General features: G+C 41.7%; 1 protein-coding gene and 1 pseudogene across 3 annotated transcripts in view; one reads left to right on the top strand and one right to left on the bottom strand.

Moving 5' to 3' along the window:
* MLIP (muscular LMNA interacting protein) overlaps positions 1 to 23189 on the bottom strand; it is a 415413-nt gene that overhangs the window by 169772 nt on the left and 222452 nt on the right. The gene's annotated exons all lie outside the window — the stretch shown is intronic.
* LOC143989954 (posterior protein-like) lies at positions 1975 to 9215 on the top strand (annotated as a pseudogene).

Genomic DNA, 23189 nt, shown 5'->3' with positions numbered 1-23189 from the left:
ACATATTATTGTTATAAACTTTACACATATCTAATATAATATTTTGTTCCCAGATATTCCTGCTCCATGGATTATACACTATTTTCTGCAATATGGAGATTTTTCTTCAGACTCTGCACTCTTCTTTTTTGCACGATGTTGCATCACTATATTATGCCGCCTCAGCTCCCTTGCTGGGGTCTGCATCCGCGACCTACCCCGTGCCGGTCACCATGCGCTGCATCTGTTGTTTGGGTTGATGAGTTTGGTTGGTGAGCCGTCTATAGACGTATAATATCTTATACAATTTTACTTTAAAATATGGTATATTACATCTTTACATATATATGTATACTGTTGGATAAAAATATGTTTTAGTATCATTCTTATGGTGTCTCTCTCTGCCCATTTTCTCTCTCAGCTGATGGTGGTCTGTGCAAGCCTCATGGCTCAGCAGCCATCTTGAGGCCTTCCCCTTTGGATCCTGGCCGTGGCCCTTAGCCTCATGGCGAATGGCTCTCTCTTGGTCATCTGAGCCTAGCCAATGCTACAAAGCCTCACAGAGGGCCTTGTGATAAGTATCTTTTGTATTATATGTTCTGATTGAAAGCTTTGTGATATTGTAATGTCTTTTTAATACTTTATGTTAGCTTTCCTAATTTCTTGGGAAATAAATAAGATAGTGTTTTTCTAGCAGCAGTGTGTGTGTTTTCATAAGTAACTTTATATCAGTGTGCCTAGCAGGGTTTTATAAACTAGATAACTATGGGAATAGACAAGTTAATAGTAGTTTGTATGCAGTATGTCCTTCAGATGGCACCCCAGATAGCATGTGGCAATCCTAAAAGCCGCATAGAACCTATAGGACAGAAGTGCTCAGATACAAGACAAACGGAAGAGGAATGGCGCCTTCGAAGTGCAGTAAAACTGTAAATTTTAATAAAATTTTAAAAATTAATATACTCACAAAAGCGGTTCATAGATGGCCATTGTAATAATTTCAGCATCCGCTAGTCACCATCAGAAAGAGGCCATCAGCTGTAAATCTGGCAGAGGGATAGATGATGTGGATGGTCCCAGACCCGGGGACACCGCTGGATACGATGTTTCCAGTGGTCGTGGAGCACAAACACTGGACACCAGCGCTGGTGGTGATCTGCGTCACTTCCGGGCATCACTTCCGGGTTAGCGGGGAGGAGCTCTCGTTCGGGACATGCGTGTCCCTTCTTCAGGCTTTATATAAAGTGCTCCACGACCACCAAAAACATTGTATCCAGCGGTGTCTGCGGGCCTGGGACCATCCACATCATCTATCCCTCTGCTGGAATTACAGCTGATGACCTCTCCTCTCTGACGGCGACTAGCGGATGCTGAAATGATTAAAATGCCCATCTATGAACCACTTTTGTGAGTGTATTGATTTTTAAAATTTTATTAAAATTTACAGTTTTACTGCACTCAGAAGGCACCGTTCCTCTTCCATTTCTCTTTTTTAGAGCACTTTTTACATTTCTACTCGGAACTGGCAGCCCCCTATGGACAGTTTCTTTTTAATTATTTTAACTATTTTAATTATTTTACCAAATTTTTCATGGACATTACTGACTGTAACAGCCCATTGTGGTCATTAATACTATTTATACTCTATATTCATTCCCATTCAACAATATATGAGTTTGTTTACTAGTCATATTCAGAGTGCGCCGTATTATCTTTTGTTTTTTTTTGTGCTCAGATACAAGGCAGCTGATAATGCTGCAGTAAGTGTGGTGAGTCTTTTCTATGGATAGGCAAATGTTTAATTGTTTTCAATGATATCAGGTAAAAGTGGAAATTAATGAAGAGTATTAAATGCTAAAAGAGCGATTCATTATTATTATTTTTTCGTGAGTTGTAAGAGGTAACAATAATTGAGTTTGGTTTATTACTATTACTCTATTACTGGAACGTTAGTACAAATAGACTTGTGTATTGTGTGGATTGTATGGTTGTGAAATGGAACTTGAGTATACATATGTTCAAAAGTACACCTCTGCCAGTTATCATTCATGTGCAGATGAACCTCTTAAAAGCCAGTGTAAGGTACTATTGTCTCAGTGTCAACAACATAATAGCAGATTATTGGGTAAACAGCTAAAAAAGAAAGTAGAGAAAGAAAGGTTGGTAAGTGATATTGCAGTGTTGCTCAGAATTAAATGTATATCTGATGTAGACATGTCACTGGAGAAGTGGTCGAGGGGGTGTACATCTCACCTAGGTTGCTACACAGTGTGAGATGGTAAGTCCAGGATGGATCAGTTTCTCAGCAGCAATATGCTGCTGAGTTGTTATTTAATCTTGCCGGGCCTGGGTTTATATGGAATGGCAGGTAGGTTTGGTAGAGGGACCTGTCATTCCACACACCCCCCGGTCCAGTTCTGGGTTTTGGATCAGGTGATCTTTGATCCTAATTAGCCTGGGAAGGTAAAGGCTCTGCGGGGCCTGCAGGTGCTCGCTCTCAGCCTGGGAATGAACAGTCTGTGTGTTGGAGGAAGCTGCGAGCGCAGCCACTGCTGGAGCTAAAACCCACCCTGCGATATCCAGGCGAAAGACGCTGTGTTTATAAGTGTCAGATAGGTGAGAAGAACCTGTTAGTAAGCGCCCAGCCGGGCTAGGTTGTTTTTTTTATTTATTTCTGTTGTACTTAAAAAGCACGGTGTTGCCGTATATTTTTGTTTGTTGGACTGTTTGTACCACGAATAAACGCCAAGGTCTGCTTTATAAATTCCAAGTCTGCTGTGAACTGTGTCCAAACTCACCCTACCCCGGGAAGATCCCCTACAATTGGTGGAGAATGCGGGCAACACGGTTGCTAGGGGCAACGGTGTGGACAGACTTGGCTACAGCTGCTTATGTCCTGGGTGAAAGCTGCAACTACACTCCAAGAATGATCCAGCAACATGGAGGAGATGCTGAAGCAGTTTATGCAAGTGAGTTTGCAACAACAGCAGGCTCAGACAGAGGCCAATAGATGACATGAACAGTCCATGGCTGCACAACAGCAGATGCATAAGGAAGAGTTGCAAGCTTTGCGCCAAAGCCAACAACAACTTATCGAGCACCTGATAGTAAATCGAGAGGCGCCTGTGGTTGCTAATCCACCCACAGTGGAGGGAGCCGCTCCAGAGATTTTTTTTGGGAGAAGGACTTTGCAGCAAGCGCTGCAAAAGATGACTGCTGAGGACGATGTTGAGGCCTATCTAACAGTATTTGAGCGCGTGGCTGAGCGAGAGAAGTTACCAGCCGCTGAGTGGGCAGAGGTAATTGCGCCCTATTTAACAGGTGAACCTCAAAAGGCCTACTATGACCTCAGTGAGCAAGAGGTTAAGGACTATACTCGGCTAAAAGAGGAGGTACTTGCCCGACTAGGAGTTACTACTGCAGTCTGTGCCCGGAGGGTACGCAACTGGAGCTACAGTCTGGACAAATCAGCGAGGTCCCAGATGTATGACCTAATCCATTTGGCAAGAAAGTGGTTGGAGCCAGACACTTCTACTCCTGCACAAATCCTAGAGAAGGTCGTGATGGATCGCTACCTCCGAGCGCTTCCTACTGACCTGCAATGCTGGGTGGGACGAGGTGATCCTAAGAATGCAAACGAACTTGTCAACCTTGTCGAGAGGTTCCAGGCGACTGAGGACTACCTCCGTGATGTTCCTGCAGCATCTTCACCTCCCCGGAGCGCCAGATCTGTGCCGTCAGCTGGTAAGAGACTTCCATCTATTGGGGGAGTGTGGAGGGGTGCTGATGGAGGGAAAAGGGCTCAAGTGGTGTCTCAGGGACAAAAGACTGGTGATGGTCCCGGGTGGCTAAGGGGCTCTAAAAAGGACTCCTTGCCAAAGAGACCAGGCCCTATCCAGTGTTGGAGATGCCATGAGGCGGGACACGTGTCTGCCCATTGCCCTCTTACCACTGAACCCATGGAGTGTGACGCTAGCCGGCGTCAGTCGCTATTTGCGGAACCATCTTGTGCTGCAGTTCCTGGACTAGAGACTGAACCGCAAATCTGCAATATTACAATCAATGACCTTCCTGTTAAGGCGTTAATGGACTCGGGAAGCCTCGTAACCTTGATGCATGCTAGCCTGGTGGCTGGGGACTTAGAGTCTAAAAAGCATATGAGTGTTGTGTGCATACATGGTGATACAAAAGTGTACCCTATAGTGCTGGCTAAAGTCGGGACTGAACAAGGCATCGTACAATATGAAGTGGGTGTGGTTAAAAACCTCATGCATAATGTAATATTGGGGCGCGATTTTCCATTATTCTGGGCTCTCTGGGAAAAAAGAAAAATCCCCAAAAGGAGTGAGGATACCTCTAAGGGGGTTGCCTTGTCCCCTGTGAATGATAAAAGTGTGCAGGATGAAAATGATTGTTTTCCTTTGCAGGTCCTGGCTGGGGAGGAGGAGGCTCCTCCCACTGAGCAAAATATACTAGACTTAGAGGTGTCTAGGGATAATTTTGGCGCTGCACAATTACAGGACCCCACTCTCAAAAATGTGAGAGAGCAGGTTGCTGTTATGAATGGGGTACCTCAGGAACCAGATGCTGAAAATAGATTTCCACATTTTTCGGTGACTAATGATCTTTTCTATAGAGTCAATAAGATTAAGGATGAGATTGTGGAACAGCTTCTGGTACCTAAGCCGTACCGGCGTCAGGTGCTTGACATGGCACATAACCATGTTCTTGGGGGACACTTGGGGACTGACAAAACGCGAGAGAGGGTTCTCCAGAGGTTTTTTTGGCCGGCGGTATATGATGACATTAAAAAATACTGCGAGTCGTGCCCCACATGTCAGGTTAGTGCCCCAGTGTCACATTTTCGCAGTCCTTTGGTTTCGCTCCCTATTATAGAGGTGCCTTTTGAGCGTATTGCCATGGATTTAGTGGGTCCCGTTGTAAAGTCAGCTAGAGGACACCAGTATATTTTGGTCGTCATGGATTATGCGACCCGCTATCCTGAGGCTGTACCCTTAAGAAACACTGCATCTAAAACAATTGCGCGTGAGTTGTTTTATATGTTCTCTAGGACTGGGATCCCCAAAGAAATCCTAACTGACCAAGGTACGCCATTTATGTCAAAACTGATGAAGGAATTATGCAAACTATTTAAAGTCTCACACATCCGTACCTCTGTATACCACCCCCAGACGGACGGATTGGTGGAGAGATTTAATAAAACTTTGAAACATATGTTGAAGAAAGTGGTGGGAAAAGATGGTCGTGACTGGGATCATTTATTACCCTACCTCATGTTTGCTATTAGGGAAGTGCCCCAAGCGTCCACAGGGTTCTCACCATTCGAGTTGGTCTATGGTCGTCACCCTAGGGGTCTACTGGACATTGCAAAAGAGACATGGGAGAATGAGTCCACCCCATACAAGAGTGTTATTGAGCATGTAGCACAAATGCAGGACCGTATAGCCACTGTAATGCCCCTGGTAAGGGAACACCTCCAGAGAGCTCAAGAGGCCCAAAGTAGAATTTACAACCGGTCCGCAAGAATCAGGACATTCAACCCAGGCGATAGGGTCCTTATACTAGTCCCCACTGTTGAGAGTAAATTCTTGGCGAAGTGGCAAGGTCCTTATGAAATTGTTGAAAAGATCAGTGAGGTGAACTACAAGGTGCACCAACCAGGTAGAAGGAAGCCTTTCCAAGTTTATCACATAAACTTGATCAAGCCCTGGAAAGACAGGGAATCCTTGGTGGCGACAAATACTGTTAATAATTTGTTACCACCAATCCCTCCAGTCAAGGTAAGTGATACTCTATCAGTGTCACAGAAACAGGAGGCTCAGGAATTTTTACAGGAAAACAAAAACAAGTTCTCTGACCTCCCAGGGCGTACCCACCTCATCCATCATCACATTGAAACTGAGCCTAGAAGCAGAGTAAACCTAAAGCCCTATAGGATACCGGAGGCACGTAGGAAAGCCGTATCTGCCGAGGTAAAACGTATGCTTGATCTGGGGGTAATTGAGGTGTCACAGAGTGAATGGTCCAGCCCGATTGTGCTAATCCCAAAGCCCAATGGAACTTGGAGGTTCTGTAACGATTTCAGAAAGTTGAATGAGATCTCCAAGTTCGATGCTTATCCTATGCCCAGGGTAGATGAGTTGATTGAGAAGTTAGGTAACGCCAGGTACATAACCACCCTCGATCTCACAAAGGGCTACTGGCAGATTCCACTTTCTGGTGAGGCTAAAGAGAAAACTGCATTCTCCACCCCTGATGGGCTATTCCAGTATGTAGTGATGCCATTCGGGTTACATGGAGCGCCTGCAACTTTCCAGAGGTTGATGGACTTGATTCTGCGACCACATCGGGATTACTCAGCCGCCTACCTCGATGATGTGGTCATTTTTAGCCCTGATTGGGAAAGTCACCTCTGTAAGGTACAGGCCGTGTTGGATACCATAAGTGATGCAGGGTTGACCATAAATGCCGAGAAGTGTGCTCTAGCCCTAGAAGAGGCCAAATATCTGGGCTACATTGTTGGGAGAGGATTGATTAAGCCACAGCTAAATAAAATTGAGGCAATACAGAATTGGCCTAGACCCCTGACAAGGAAACAGGTTAGAGCTTTCCTGGGTATCACGGGTTATTACCGTAGATTTGTGCCGAACTTTGCCTCAGTTGCTGCTCCACTAACTGACCTGACAAAGGGCGGAAAGACCGCAATGGTCACGTGGACCCCAGAGGCCGAGAAGGCTTTCCAAAGCCTTAAGTCTGCCTTGTGCCAACCACCTGTGTTAGTTACCCCCGATTTCAGGCGAGAATTTCTGGTCCAGACAGATGCCTCTAACACAGGCTTAGGTGCAGTACTCTCACAAGTAGTGAATGGTGAGGAGCATCCGGTGACGTACTTGAGTAGAAAACTAACCCCGGCCGAGAAAAATTATGCCATTGTGGAGCGAGAATGTTTGGCAGTGAAGTGGGCCCTAGAATCTTTAAAGTATTACTTGCTAGGCAGGAAATTCAAGTTGGTGACAGACCATGCCCCCCTAACATGGATGAAGTTAAACAAGGAGAGAAATGCAAGAGTGACTAGATGGTTTCTGTCCTTACAAAACTTTAATTTCACTGTGGAACACAGGCCAGGGAAATTACAGGCAAATGCTGACGCATTGTCGAGGGTAAGTTGTCTGTGGGGACAAAGGGCTCAGCCCTCCGGTCTGGAAAAGAGGGGGGGGATATGTAGACATGTCACTGGAGAAGTGGTCGAGGGGGTGTACATCTCACCTAGGTTGCTACACAGTGTGAGATGGTAAGTCCAGGATGGATCAGTTTCTCAGCAGCAATATGCTGCTGAGTTGTTATTTAATCTTGCCGGGCCTGGGTTTATATGGAATGGCAGGTAGGTTTGGTAGAGGGACCTGTCATTCCACACACCCCCCGGTCCAGTTCTGGGTTTTGGATCAGGTGAGCTTTGATCCTAATTAGCCTGGGAAGGTAAAGGCTCTGCGGGGCCTGCAGGTGCTCGCTCTCAGCCTGGGAATGAACAGTCTGTGTGTTGGAGGAAGCTGCGAGCACAGCCACTGCTGGAGCTAAAACCCACCCTGCGATATCCAGGCGAAAGACGCTGTGTTTATAAGTGTCAGATAGGTGAGAAGAACCTGTTAGTAAGCGCCCAGCCGGGCTAGGTTGTTTTTTTTATTTATTTCTGTTGTACTTAAAAAGCACGGTGTTGCCGTATATTTTTGTTTGTTGGACTGTTTGTACCACGAATAAACGCCAAGGTCTGCTTTATAAATTCCAAGTCTGCTGTGAACAGTGTCCAAACTCACCCTACCCCGGGAAGATCCCCTACACTGAGCAAATGGGGGGAGGGGAGTGGGAAGCAGAGAGGAGACGTCTCGGGGAGGACATAGAGAAAGTCAGCGAAAACCTTCTAAAGATTGCAACAACTTTCAGTAGTGAGATGGATGAATTGTGGGCAAAAGCAGGCAATTTGTCAGGGAGAAACAGTGAGCTACAAGAACAGCTTCAGAGGTGCAGCATGGACTGTGATATGAAGAGCAAGCTATTAGAGTCATTGCGAATAAAGTTGTCAGAGATAGAAGAGTTGGTTATGTCTTTAGAAAGAAAATTAGCAAATGCACACTCCCAGCTTCTTACTAAAGAGTGATGTATAATATCGCTCAATGAGCACAAAGGAAAATGCCAATTGGCCAATGTCTGCACAGTCAATGAGGAGAAGGGCCGTGATGAAACAGTCTGCTATTGCACCTATAGCTTCGAAGCAGAATGACAGTTTGATTACAATCCAAGAGAGACTTACGTTGTGCCAGATTCTGGGTGAATTTAATGCCCTGGAATCACCAGTGAGTTTGTCCAATAAATTTGAAACTCTAGCCCTTAAATTCCATTTGAGTAATGAGGATGCATGCTCTCTTCTAAAAGCATGGATACCAGAACCTTTGGCAGGCCAGTTATCGGCACTGGTTAATGATAACTTAGCAGATGCAGAGATGCGGAGGAAAGAGTTGCAGCGTATTGCGGACAGTAGTGATAATGGTATGAGTGATTTGCAATGAATGAAAATTAGGAGAGTAGATGACCCAATTTTCTTCTGCAGTAAGTATCTTGCATTGTATACGAAAGTGTTCAACTGTCCTGACTTATTGGGGGATTATGCAAGTTTCATATACTCGATGGCCAATAAGTGTTATGTAAGCTATCCCACTTGAATGGCTCTGAGAAATGCTAGATCCTACCAAAATGTTGTCAATATCCTGCACGACTTCTGTCAAGAGTCCAGTGATAGCGATTATGGGTCAAAGGCAGGTGTATCCGTAATAAGAAGAGGTACAGGAAGGCAGATAGAGTTTAGATGTTCTAGATGGAATAGACATAGACATCGATTTTGTAAAGCCCTTTACATTGCTAGCATGGAGCAGGTAACCCCAGAAATACAGGTATCTGCAAGGAAAACCCCCACTCAGGACAGGGACAGCATAGCACAAATGCCTGATATGAAAGATAGCAGCCAGGACAGATCACGCAGTTCTGAAGAAGAGATAAGAAATTACAGTCCACACCCTAAGTACAGCCAGCAACAAGACTGGATGAACTTTCCAATATTTGCCCCCTGGGCTAATGTACTGTTCTGGCTTGTATGTAGTTGGAAACAAATTGCATTGCCATTTTTCCTCAGTAAGATGGCAAGGTTTACCCATACTGCTGCTTAGTATAGGAAAGTATGGCAATTGTTCCCCTAGCATTACAATTAATGGGAAAAGGCTTGGGGGGACTTAAAGTCAATTGTCATGATAATAGTCTATAATCACTGTTTTTGTGTTCCTTTTCAAGAGAATAGGGAAGAAGTTAAAGCGGGAGTCCACCGGGACTCTGCGTTTTTTTTTTGTTTTTTTTTAAAGCCAGCAGCTACAAATACTGCAGCTGCTGACTTTTAAAATAGTGACACTTACCTGTCCAGCGCGCCCGCGATGTCGGCACCCGAAGCCGATCGCTAGGTCGTCTGTCGGGTCCTGCCGCCGCCATCTTGGGTATGGGAATCAGGAAATGGAGCCTTTCGGCTTCATTTCCCGGTTCCCTACTGCGCATGCGCGAATTGCGCTGCGCAATAAGGACGCTCCCCGCTGCCTCTGGGAGCTGTGTGTTTCCCAGCAGGCAGCGGGGCACTTGCGGGAAGGGGCGGGCACTTGCGGAAAGGGGCGTAAGTTACGCCCCTTTCCGCAGAGAGCTGTCCCGGAAGTGGGTGCAGTTACCTGGATTATCCAGGTAACTGCACCCCCCTCCCCCCTGAAAGGTGCCGATTGTGGCACCGGAGGGGGGGAGGGTTCCGATGAGCTGAAGGTCCACTTTAGGGTGGACCTCCGCTTTAAACGGCTTTGGATACTAATGTTTATGCTTTGTTTGCAGGTCCTTCAAAGTGAGAGCAGTGGGCAAATATAGCAGAACAGGGGTTAGGTTATTGTAAATGCATAATCGATTATCACATGGTACCATGAGCTCATTAATTAATTAGTAATTGTTTGCAAACAATGAAAAATAAAATAAACAATAGTATTAAAGAGTTACAAGTGTTAAGAGTGTGCCTAGCAGGGTTTTATAAACTAGATAACTATGGGAATAGACAAGTTAATAGTAGTTTGTAGATTGCAGCATGTCCTTCATATACCTTATAGGAATCTCTGGTGCATCTGCTCCTGACGAGTGGAAAGATTCACAAAACGCGTCAAGCTATACTTGATGTCACAGCTACACCCTATACGGGTTGATCCTCATTTATTTACTACTAATATTCTACGACATTGTTCATATACCAGCTAATAGACATATACATACCATGTGTGCCAGCCTCGGGCATGTACCCGTGGCATCTGTATGCCATATTATCTATACATTTATCACTCTGATCATGTGTCGCTATGTTTGTACCATTCTGCTCATCATGTGTATGCCTTGTGCACGCACTATGTATATATATGAAATGAATAAATACTTGTTATGTTTTTAGATTAATGCCATCAATTAAACAATATATATTCAAATCAACCTCCACTATCCAATTGCTTCATTTAAAGTCCCATTTACACCTTAGTCTTTATACTGTGCAGTGCAGTGCATTTATGAATACCTCCAACCTCTAGGGAGTGAACCTCTGGAGATTTACATAGAGCTACTGCTTGGGGCTCAATCATTAAAGGAAATAAGGAGGGAGACATGGGGCATCCCTGCCTCATGCCTTTTCCCACTGAGAAAATTTCCGACGTTGCCATTCCAATACGAAACACCACCAGAATGATGGGAAATTAAGGGCTGCATGACTATGGGATGAATTAACAGCACTGTGAAATATAAGGGTGGGCAGAATCAACAGAGATTGAATTCCCTTTCACACTAGTGGAGTCTGCCGGTGGATCCAGCTGCTCAGCAGGCAGATGACATGTCCATGTTCACTCTGCTGATGCAGAGCAGACATGGACACAGCCCGCTGTTCTCTATGGGCTGTCCGATGGAAACTAACTGTCTGTCCATTTCCATCCTTCTGTCACCTGATAGACATGATGGAGAACGAATGGGGTCCATTGATCAGTTTTTTAGAGGGACCCAATCAGTCAATCCATGATAAAGGGACCTTAGGCAAAGCAGAAATTTCACTTACATGTCAGTAACCCTACATGCAAACAAGGCTGGCAACATTGTAACAAACTGTGATAAGAATTAAATGTGCTGTTTTGTTTAACCACTTGTCTACCAAGATAAATTTAAATCCACCACGGAGCAAAAGAGGTTCAATCAAGCTCACAACTCTTTTTCCTGCTGTGAGTTTGGTACTGCTTTAAGAATCAGCCAATTGGTTTCTGATGAAAGTGATCAGGGCTCTAGACCTGCCTAATCACGTTTATGGGGCTGATATAGTGTTCCTCTCAACTTGCTGCACCCATGATGGTTGCTGGGCTCTTCAGTTCCTCCTGAGAGCCCAGGACCACAGGAAACTGCTTACTGAGAACAGGAACAACTTGGGGAATATTGATTCTCTGATAGCTCCTGTGACTAATGAACCCAGAAGCAATGTGTAATATGTAATTTCTGGGGCCACAGCTGTCATTCCTCAGCTAGTGTAGCTGAGGATGCAGCTACTCAAACACAAATTGGTGTTTCAATAGCTGTACCGGGGGGAGGGGCAACAGACACTGGGGATCTAATAGACTTTCAATATAATAGTATATAAATAGTACCTGTCATCTGCCCTTGCTATTGCTTGTTAGTCCCCTTCTGACAGCAATAAAGTAAAAAAAAAAAAAGAATGATACCCATGAATCCCTGAACATACCACATATAAAAGCCCAGTGTAGGGTGAGTGTATGTAAACATCAATTGTGCCACACATATGAGATATTGTCACAAATGTCAGAATGAAAGCAATAATTCTAGGGCGATAATTATTGGCCAACTCTAAACTGATAATCTGTAAAGGCTTTTGAAGCATTGCCTATGAAGCACTTTTGGTGTCCTTAGTTTCTTGCAATTCCACAGGTGTGCAACGTTTTATGGCTTGACATGTTGGGTGTCTATTTACTTGATGCAACCCTTTCTTTTATATTTTACCAAAAAAAGTACAAAATTGTGTTTATTTTCAGTAAAATTCATTTTAGTGTATTGTTTTTCTTGAAAACATGCATTTGATAAAAAAAAGAATGCGCAAATTGTGCAACATAAAAAAATTGCAACTGGTCACTATTTGGTTTCAGAAAATATATTTTTTTTTATGGGGGAGGGGAGTACAGTAATTTCTAGCAAAAAATACAGATTATACCATGTGTGCAAAAAGTTTAAAAATGCTCCCTGTAGGCAAGTGGTTGAAGAATAATTCCAGGTTGGATTTTTACATAGCTACTGCAATTACCATACCTGTGGGATCACTCTAGAACAGGAATAGGCAACCTCAGCCCTCCAACTAATGGTGAAAGTACAAGTCCCATGAGACATTGCAAGACCCTGACAATCATAGGTATGAACTTTTGTTTAAGAAGAACTTTTTATTGGATTTTTTTTTTTTTTTTTTTTGGAGTTTTATTGGAGTTTTACTGAAACTTTATTGTTTCTGGTGTTGGACTTATAAATTTTTTAGTTTTTTCAATTTTTTCTGCATGCCTCCACTTAGCGATTTTATAATCGCATAAAAGGTGTAATTATATTTCAAAGTGCAAGCAGCACCTTTTGTTTTTTCAGCATTTTTTTAGGAATATTTTTATGAGCACAACGCACTTTATAATGAGCACTTTATAATGAATGCTTTGCACTAAACACTTCTTTATATCAGTTTTTTAGGAGCATTGTGCACTTTACTATAAAATATTGTGCACCAGGCACATAATAATTTCAATATTTTTGCGTATATTGTTAGTGACTTATATTTGCAGTTTATTGGTTATTAGAATATTTTTCACATTTTTCATGTAAGACTTTATCACGTATATATCTTTATGTCACACACATTTCACACATAATTGGGTACATATATAACATATTGATTAGTGAATATTTGCAATTATAACAACTAGCAGCAGGTGTGCGCCGTAACTACCACCTTTGACACACATTCATGCCATTCACCTTTTGGGTGAATTTAAAAAGGTAGTGGCAGCCCCTGTTTTTCACCACTAGGGTATCTGTTTGGTATTCTGCATTTTTATTTTTATTTATTTACCTTTCAATTATTTTTACTTTTACTTCACTGTGTTTTGGGTGTTCACTTATAAGTGTATTTTCACTAATATATTTAGAGTCCATAGCGCACCTTTACCCTTTCGTTTCTCTAATCATAGGTATGACTCCTAGAGGCAGAGGCATGATGGGAATTGTAGTTTCACCACAGCTGGAGGGCCGAGGTTGCCTACCCCTGCTCTAGAAGCTGGAAATCATTGTATTAGTACCATTTTGGTAATGGTTTGCATTTGCTTAATTGCTTCAGCCGCCGAAAGATTTTACCCCCTTCCTGACCAGAGCACTTTTTGTGATTCGGCACTGCATCGCTTTAACTGACAATTGCGCAGCTGCGCGACGTTGCACCCAAACAAAATTGATGTCTTTTTTTTCCCACAAAGAGAGCTTTCAATTGGTGGTATTTGATCACCTCTGCGATTTTTATTTTTTGCGCTATAAACAAAAAAGAGTGACAATTTTAAAAAAAAGCTATATTTTTTACTTTTTGCTATATTAAATATCCCCAAAAATATATAAAAAAAAACACATTTCTTCCTCAGTTTAGGCCTATATGTGTTCTTCTACATATTTTTGGTAAAAAAAAGTCACAATAAGCATATATTGATTGGTTTGCGCCTCTATAGCCTCTACAAAGTTATAGCCTCTACAAAATAGGGAATCGTTTTATGGCATTTTTATTATTATTATTTTTTATTAGTAATGGCAGCGATCTTTATCGTGACTGTGACATTATTGCAGACACACTGGACACTATTTTGGGACCATTGTCATTTATACAGCGATCAGTGCTATAAAAATGCACTGATTATTGTGTAAATTACACTGGCTGGTAAGGGGTTGAACACTAGGGAGCGATCAAAGGGTTAAGTGTGTCCTAGGGAGTGATTCTAACTGTGAGGGGAATGGACAAAATAGGACATGACAGCAATCACTGCACCCGATTATAGGGAGCAGTGGATCTCTGACATGTCACAAGGCAGAATGGGCAAATGTATCTCCCCGTTCTGCAGCTCCATGACATGATATGACATCAAGTCTGTGGGACCTGCGGCCACGGTCACGCTGTATTCTGCGGGCATGCGCACCCACTACCCCCGCCAATTAAAGGGGACGTACAGGTACACCCATTTGCCCACCGCCACCATTGTGCTGACATATATTGTGCAGCGGTCGGTAAGTGATTAATGAATGCAAAGCATTCTCTGATTGGACAAGGGGGAGAATGTGACATGGCCACCATGCCTTGTCACCCTTGGTGATGCAACTTTGTAAATAGAGCAACAGTTACAGCTAATAGTATATGGGGATAGCAATATCTGTATTGCTGCAATGAATGCCAATGAGCAATACTGATGATTGTATGCTGGATGGAAAGTGTTTATTAAATATTAGTAGGAAGAAAGTGAAACTGAAAGAAGGTGCAAGACCCAGCTGATACGATTTGTATGCTTTTATCTTTATTAAATAAAGTAAAGGGCCCTACAGGACTCTCTGGTGATGCTTCTAATGCCCCGTACACACGAGAGGAATTAAGTCTGACAGACCTCCAAAGGAGTTCCGCCGGAGTTCCGCTGGAGTTCCGACGGAGTTCTGGCGGACTTTTCGACCGAACGGACTTGACCGGCTGGATTCGACGTAGGAAGTTCATAGACAGTAGCCAATAGCTGCCCTAGCGTCGGTTTTAGTCCGTCGGAGTAGCACACACACAAGAGGATTTTTCAAAGGGGACCGGGTCCGGCGGAGTTCCGTCGGGAAAATTTAAAGCATGCTTCATTTCTAAAGTCCGTCAGACTTTAGCTTCGCTAAAGTCCGTTGCAGCCCACACACGATCGGATAGTCCGCCGGACTCAGTCCGTCGGAGTTTGGATGTCGAAAAGTCCGCTCGTGTGTACGGGGCATAACTGAAAGTTGATAGGTTCCTACCTTCCCTGGAATGTGTGCTTAGAACTATCTAATTTTTATTTTTGGGATCACTTACAAAAGGCAAATAGGCAGTTCACTTTGCATAGGTACAGAAATTTGCCCCAGAGCTTAGTGAATATTCTGCTGACTTACTTACTTCAATCATTCACTCATGTGCAAGCAAAAATGCTGCTTTTAAAAATGTTCCTCTCATGTGTGCTTTACCACATTCACTAAGCTCTGGTGAAAATTTCCCTTGCAAATTGCAAATTCCCTTGCAAAGTGAACAGCCCATTTTCCCTTAGTAAATTAACCCCTTTATGTCTGCTTGAAAGTTTCATTTATTAAACAGCAATGAGTTATTTTTGTAAAATGTAGGCTATTGCTAGTTTGAACCAGATCTAGTTAAGCCAGTTCAAATTTTCTTGGTATATATTAAATTGTGAAAACAAATAATTTAGCATTTGCTGCTATTCAGTAAAACTGCTTTCACAATTACAGTAAATGAATACATTGATAATATGAAATAAATGTTTTTTCTGAATATGCAACTAAACTTTTTTCATTTTGTAACTTGGACTGTTAAATTACTTGGTTGGAACATGTATTACACCTGTAAATTGCATTATTCAAGGGACATTGTATACATTTCTGCATTCCAAATCTTATTGTATAAGCTGAGAAAATTATTAATATTAATTTCCAATGTACTCAGTGCATTTTAAAAAGCTCTGCATTTCAGATGTGATAAATAATGCAAAATAGAAATTACAACTAACAAATGCTGACAATGGCTCACCATTTCAGCTGGAATTGATGGTTTACATAGAAGGACTAAATTGTTTTGGCAGTAGATAATATTCAATTATATCTGCAGCAATTACATGTCGCAAGTCTGCATATTTTAACAATGTGTGTTTGAGCACAGTTTAGGGGACATTTTTTGTATCCCTGCTTAGAAAAAACACGGTCAATCTGTACATATGCATCAAGCTTAAAAACCACTTAAGCCACACATGCCTACTTTTTAATTCACCTCAGGTTGAGACCATGGTATACCCTCTAAGCCCTTGTACACACGGTCGGAGATTCCGACGGAATGTGTCCGATCTGACTGTTTTGTCGGATATTCCGACTGTGTGTGGTCTGCATCGGACTGTTTCCGTCGGAATATCAGATGGACCAACTTTTCCAACTTGCCGATAAAATTTTCCGACAAAATGCTCCGATCGGACATACTCCGATCATGTGTAGCCTACTCCGACGGACAAAGTGCCACGCATACTCAGATCAAATTCCTAGACCAAAGCTATTGGCTACTAGCCTGAACATAGTCCCGTCGTAACGAAATAACGTCATCACGTTATGTACAATCGGATTTTCCGCCAACTTAGTCCGACCGTGTGTATGCAACATCACTTCCGGACCTCTTCCGGAATTAATCCGTCAGAATTACTCCGACGGATTTGGTTGTCGGAATCTCCAACCGTGTGTACAAGGGCTAAGTGTTCCTTAATTGTATCCAGATATACATCATGTGCTCCTAACACTATTGCTAGCTAAATCTATCTAGATGCTGGAATCGTTGCCTTTTGAGAAGTCCTAAATGTAAGCCTGCAAAATGAGGGCAAGTGTCTTCTAATTTCATAGTTGCATAGTAGGTGAGGTTGGAAAAAGACAGTCCATCAAGTTCAAACTGTGTGTGTGATTATAGGTCAGTATAACATTTTATATCCCTGTCTGTTGCGGTTGTTCAGGTGCTTATCTAATATTTTTTTGAAACTATCAATGCCCCCCCCCCCCCCCCGCTGAAACCACATCCTTGCTGCTCTTACAGTAAAGAGCCCTCTATGCAGTTTAGCAGTTTAAGGTTAAAACACTTTTGTTCTAATTTTAGTGAGTGGCCACGTGTCTTATTAAACTCCCTTCTGTGGGGTCCCCAGTATGGGTATGTGTAAATTGAAATCATATCCCCTCTCAAGCGTCTTTTCTCCAGAGAGAATAGGTTCAGTGCTCGAAACCTTTCTTCATAGCTAATATCTTCCAGACCCTTTAATAGCTTTTTTTACCCTTTCTGAGGACTGGTGCCCAGAACTGGACAGCATACTCCAGATGCGGCCAGACCAGAGCCTTGTAGAGTGGGAGAATTATTGCTTTATCCCTGGAGTTAATACCCTTTTTAATGCATGCCAATATTATGTTTGCTTTGTTAGCCGCAGCTTGGCATTGCATGCTATTACCGAGCCTATCATCTATTAGGACTCCCAGGTCCTTTTCCATCCTAGATTCCCCCAGAGGTTCTATTGAGTAGATTCATACACTTCCCTTTCTTTTAAACCACTAGAGTTTCACCTGTACACATTAAATCATGAGAATGATGTAGTTGATGTTTTTGCTGAATGTGTTTGCAAGGGAATATAGTATATACTGCACATAAATTCAGACAAAACATACATCCAACTTTCTGACAGTTGCAGTGTTGCATTGATGTGGAGAGAACCCCTGTGTAGTCAACTGATGTCTATGTGGACTTTACATTTTAATTAATAAAAGTGGGCTGTCATGCCCTTACATACAGTTTGGACAATTCATTGAAAACTCACCTACCACATGAGTATAAGCTCCCCATGGTCTTGTAGCATTCTTTGAATGATGTGTAACAATCCAATAGGATACATTTACATATGAACATATCTCTTAATACCAATAGGTTCTCCTGAAAAAGCTAAAGGTTAAATGTGTAGCGATCCATTGGGGCTGATATTGAAGTTTCGTATGCTTGGCCTCAAGCCAGAAGGAATCTTCTAGGACCACCTGGCTTCCCAGTCCCATAGGTCATACATGTGACTTCCTTGTTTCAGCATCCTCATCTGTTCTCTTTTTAGAGACTGTGTACTTTTTAGATATGTTCATGTATTCATAATACCTTTTTTTCTAATATGTGTTTTTTAATGTGATGAAATAAATTATATATTTTTATCAAAATACAAGACCATTCCTCTTTGCTATTTGGGATTATAGTGGCAACCTTTAAAGTCAGTTTTTTTGTGCTTTTTTTGCTCTATAATCTCCCCAGTACCACAATGCAAACACATACACAGCCATAGTTGCTAATTACACATGCCTGTTTTTACTTTCTGATATGCAGAGCTAGAGTATACATGGTTTATACTTTACTGCTGCCCCTCACAATGCAAGTCTATGAATCCATTGACTTATCTCAATCTGTTCTCTGTAGGCAGCTGATGTCTTATCTTAACAGATACTAAAGCTGGCCATACATCGAAATTCAGCAGGTTCAGCAAGGTTCGGAATAATTTCAATCCATCTATGGGCACCCTGACTATACAGACGTTGATCTATCAATAAACTTCTGTACAAGCACCCTATCAGTTTTTTTCTGAACAATCAGTGCCTTTAGCTATAGCCGGCAACACTGATTATTGTGTTCTGATGGCTTTTTATCTATCTTTTATAAACAATTTAAGAAGACGTCATTGTAATTTTCTTTCAAGATCAAATTAATATTATTTTGATTTATTGTCACAGGACCCCTAAATGGTGTTCAGCTCATAGGCAGGTGCCAACTCTCCCTATTTGGTAGTCCAGCACTGCTGGTTGATTAACATTCATTTGTATATACTGAAACCTGAAGATGTTATTCATCACATGCGATATAACTAATGAACTCCCTTTAAATTGTTACAGAAACCTCCCTAATTTTTTTGAATCTTTGAGCCTGGGATGATGTTGCACAATCGAATTAACTTAAAATATACAGTAGAGATGGAAAGTATTCAGACCCCCTTACATTTTTCACTCTTTGTTATATTTCAGCCATTTGCGAAAATCATTTAAGTTCATTTTTTTTTCTCATTAATTTACACACAGCACCACATATTGAAAGAAAAACACAGAATTGTTGACATTTTTGCAGATTTATTAAAAAAGAAAAACTGAAATATCACATGGTCCTAAGTAATCAGACCCTTTGCTGTGACACTCATATATTACATTCAGGCGCTGTCCCTTTCTTCTGATCATCCTTGAGATGGTTCTACACCTTCATTTGAGTCCAGTGTTTGATTATACTGATTGGACTTGATTAGGAAAGCCACACACCTGTCTATATAAGACCCTACAGCTCACAGTGCATGTCAGAGCAAATGAGAATCATGAGGTCAAATTAACTGTCTGAAGAGCTCAGAGACAGAATTGTGGCAAGGCACAGATCTGGCCAAGGTTACAAAAAAAAATTATGCTGCACTTAAGGTTCCTAAGAGCACAGTGGCCTCCATAATCCTTAAATGGAAGACATTTGGAAAGACCAGAACACTTCCTAGAGCTGGCTGTCCAGCCAAACTGAGCTATAGGGGGAGAAGAACCTTGGTGAGAGAGGTAAAGAAGAACCCAAAGATCACTGTGGCTGAGCTCCAGAGATAATTAAAAAAGAGTCCTGCGCAAATAATACCACAAAAAATGAATAATGTATAAAAAAACAAGAGTCAATGTAAATATTTCAAAATAAACACACCAATAGTGTAAGTGTGTATTGAAAAAGCACTGGAGAAAGAACAGGACCAAATGTTCCAAAAGATCAGGCTCCCAGAACTCTCACCTCAGAGATGGAATAATAAGGCAAAAGAAAGTAATTCCAATGGACTTCTCCTTCACTTCTCTGTGCACAATCATCAAATGGTATAAACTTCTACCACTAGAGGGCCGATTCAATCTCTTATGAGTAATGCTGCAGCATATGTATCCTCGTGGTATGAAACTTAAAGAAAACACAGAGGGGAAGGGGGAAGGGAGAGAGAAAGGGGACTCCAATAGTGTAGTGGTTTCCAAAACTGAATACATTTATTTAAGAGAAAGCAAATGGACTCTCACATTTAAAAAGAAAATATCAAACAGAAAGAGATCTGGCGTGTACAGCCAGTCTTACGCTTGTTCCGGTATTCCTACGGCCACTCCCTACGCGTTACGTCACCACGTGATCCCCATGAAGAAGTCACGTGGTGACGTAACGCGTAGGGAGTGGCCGCAGGAATACCGGAACAAGCGTAAGACTGGCTGTACACGCCAGATCTCTTTCTGTTTGATATTTTCTTTTTAAATGTGAGAGTCCATTTGCTTTCTCTTAAATAAATTTATTCAGTTTTGGAAACCACTACACTATTGGAGTCCCCTTTCTCTCTCCCTTCCCCCTTCCCCTCTGTGTTTTCTTTAAGTTTCATACCACGAGGATACATATGCTGCAGCATTACTCATAAGAGATTGAATCGGCCCTCTAGTGGTAGAAGTTTATACCATTTGATGATTGTGCACAGAGAAGTGAAGGAGAAGTCCATTGGAATTACTTTCTTTTGCCTTATTATTCCATCTCTGAGGTGAGAGTTCTGGGAGCCTGATCTTTTGGAACATTTGGTCCTGTTCTTTCTCCAGTGCTTTTTCAATACACACTTACACTATTGGTGTGTTTATTTTGAAATATTTACATTGACTCTTGTTTTTTTATACATTATTCATTTTTTGTGGTATTATTTGCGCAGGACTCTTTTTTAATTATTTAAGTGATAGTTTGTGTTTACTATTTTGTCCCGCTGCATTTTTTGTTTCATTTAGTAGCACTTGCACTTTTGTTATTCCACAGATTGTTACATTATACTTTGTTTTGCACGTAGATTTATTTCACGTCTAGCACATAGTGGCGCGAGGGTCCATTTTACACATTTGAGCTCCAGAGATGCAGTCGGGAGATGGGAGAAAATTGTAGAAGGTCAACCATCACTGCAGCCCTTCACCAGTCGAGGCTTTATGGCAGAATGGCCAGATGAAAGCCTCTTCTCAGTGCAAGACACATGAAAGCCCACATGGAGTTTGCTAAAAAAAAACACCTGAAGGACTCCAAGATGGTGAGAAATATGATTCTTTGATCTGATGAAACCAAGATAGAACTTTTTGGCCTTAATTCTAAGCGGTATGTGTGGAGAAAATCAGGTAAAATCAGGTACTGCTCATTACCTGTCTAATACAGTCCCAACAGTGAAGCATGGTGGTGGCAGCATCATGCTGTGGAGGAGTTTTTCAGCTGCAGGGACAGGATGACTGGTTGCAATCGAGGAAAAGATGAATGCGGCCAAGTACAGGGATATCCTGGACGAAAACCTTCTCCAGAGTGCTCAGGACCTCAGACTAGGCCGAAGGTTTACCTTCCAACAAGACAATGACCCTAAGCACACAGCTAAAATAACGAAGGAGTGGCTTCACAACATCTCTGTGACTGTTCTTGAATGGCCCAGCCAGAGCCCTGACTTAAACCCAATTGAGCATCTCTGGAGAGACCTAAAAATGTCTGTCCACCATGTTTACCATCCAACCTGACAGAATTGGAGAGGATCTGCAAGAAGGAATGGCCGAGGATCTCCAAATCCAGGTGTGAAAAACTTGTTGCATCTTTCCCAAAATAACTCATGTCTGTATTAGATCAAAAGGGTGCTTCTACTAAATACTGAGAAAATGGTCTGAATACTTAGGACCATGTGATATTTCTTTTTTTCTTTTTTTAATAAATCTGCAAAAATGGCAACAATTCTGTGTTTTTCGGTCAATAGGGGGTGCTTTGTGTACATTAATGAGGAAAAAAATGAAAAATTTAAGTGGGTCTGAATACTTTCCGTCCCCACTGTATGTGTAGCTGTCAGTACACAATTATGAGCAGTTACTCATAACGCCATCATAATATTATTCAGCCACTTTCACTCATGAATATATTCAATGTAGTAATATTGCACAAGCCCCTTATAGCTTGTATTTAATATTGGCTCTAAAATAATGCAGATCAAGATAGGGTAAAAAATCACAAACTCCAAAAGGGTATTTAGGGTAAGTTGTTGCTAGCTGCTAAATGATTTCATCCTGCTTTGCTCTGCTTCACGATTGTTTTTAATTAAAGAAGTAACCCCATGGAAAAACAAATACCCTTCATCTAAAATTAGACAAATATTCTTCATTTAAAATTGGACTAACATTCCACACAACCTGTCAATGATGAAAATTATCCAGTGAAAGAAGACATTAAGTGGGGAATCAAAGTTTTCTTACTGAAAGCAATTAGCGCTTGTTGATGCGTATCAAATTACCTTTTAAAATGCTGTAAGAAAAGTTCATATCAATTTCCAAGTATTATTTCTCTCCCCTGAAGTCACATCTCTTTCACAACATAAGTAATCATTCAGCAGAGAGTTAATTTTACTTGGCATGTTTCAAATAACTGTTCAAGTTTGTCCAATATAGTACATCCTAAATAACAATCTCGTGGCTTTGTAGGACCTTTGTCTTACCTGCATAACAAGCAGGGAGCTGGCATGTTCATTCTAAATGACATAGACAGGTTTCACCTCAGCAGTTTTAGTAAGATGTGTGCTGAGCATGTAACAACTATCCATGTATGCTGGTTTTATATTAATCCTTCTTGTTCCACACCTCACTTTGCATTAACGTGGAAGTAAACTCATCAATTTAAACAGTTAAAAAAAAAAGGCATGCCGGGAATGCTAACTGCACATTGGCTGTGCTCTCAGCCAAACTATCAAACCATCCAATGGCTGGTGTCATAACGAATCACATGTGCAGAACCATAGCAGTTGAAGATTAAACAGAGGCAAAGATGGCAGCTTCCTTGGCTGAAAACGATAGGGGAGTTTACTTCCACTTTAAATTGCACCTATAAAATAAGCATAATTGATCAAATTTAGCTAGCTTTATTTTTTCTTTTCTAAACACTAAGATACAATCTACAGGAAAACTCCGAACTCAGCCCAGGTGTTAATTGTACCCTGAGGTGCCAAAACAGCACATATACATCCAATAACATTCTTTTTTTTTTTAATAATCAAATCAAAATCTCCAATTCTGGAACTATTGTTAAGCTGCTGTCTTATGAAACTCCAATAAATGATTCACCAACTGACTATTGGGATTATTTATAGATATATACCTTAAGTGGTCCACCATAACAACTCTAAACTTTTTTTAATTCAAAATGACAAATCAACTGATACCCA

The sequence above is a fragment of the Lithobates pipiens genome, unplaced genomic scaffold (genome assembly GCF_037356315.1).
Source record: "Lithobates pipiens isolate NorthernLeopardFrog02 unplaced genomic scaffold, aLitPip1_a1.2 Scaffold_18, whole genome shotgun sequence".
In the NCBI taxonomy this organism is placed as follows: Eukaryota; Metazoa; Chordata; class Amphibia; order Anura; family Ranidae; genus Lithobates; species Lithobates pipiens.
The sequence above is the reverse complement of the archived record's forward strand: the minus strand, read 5'-3'. Positions and strand labels throughout refer to the sequence as shown.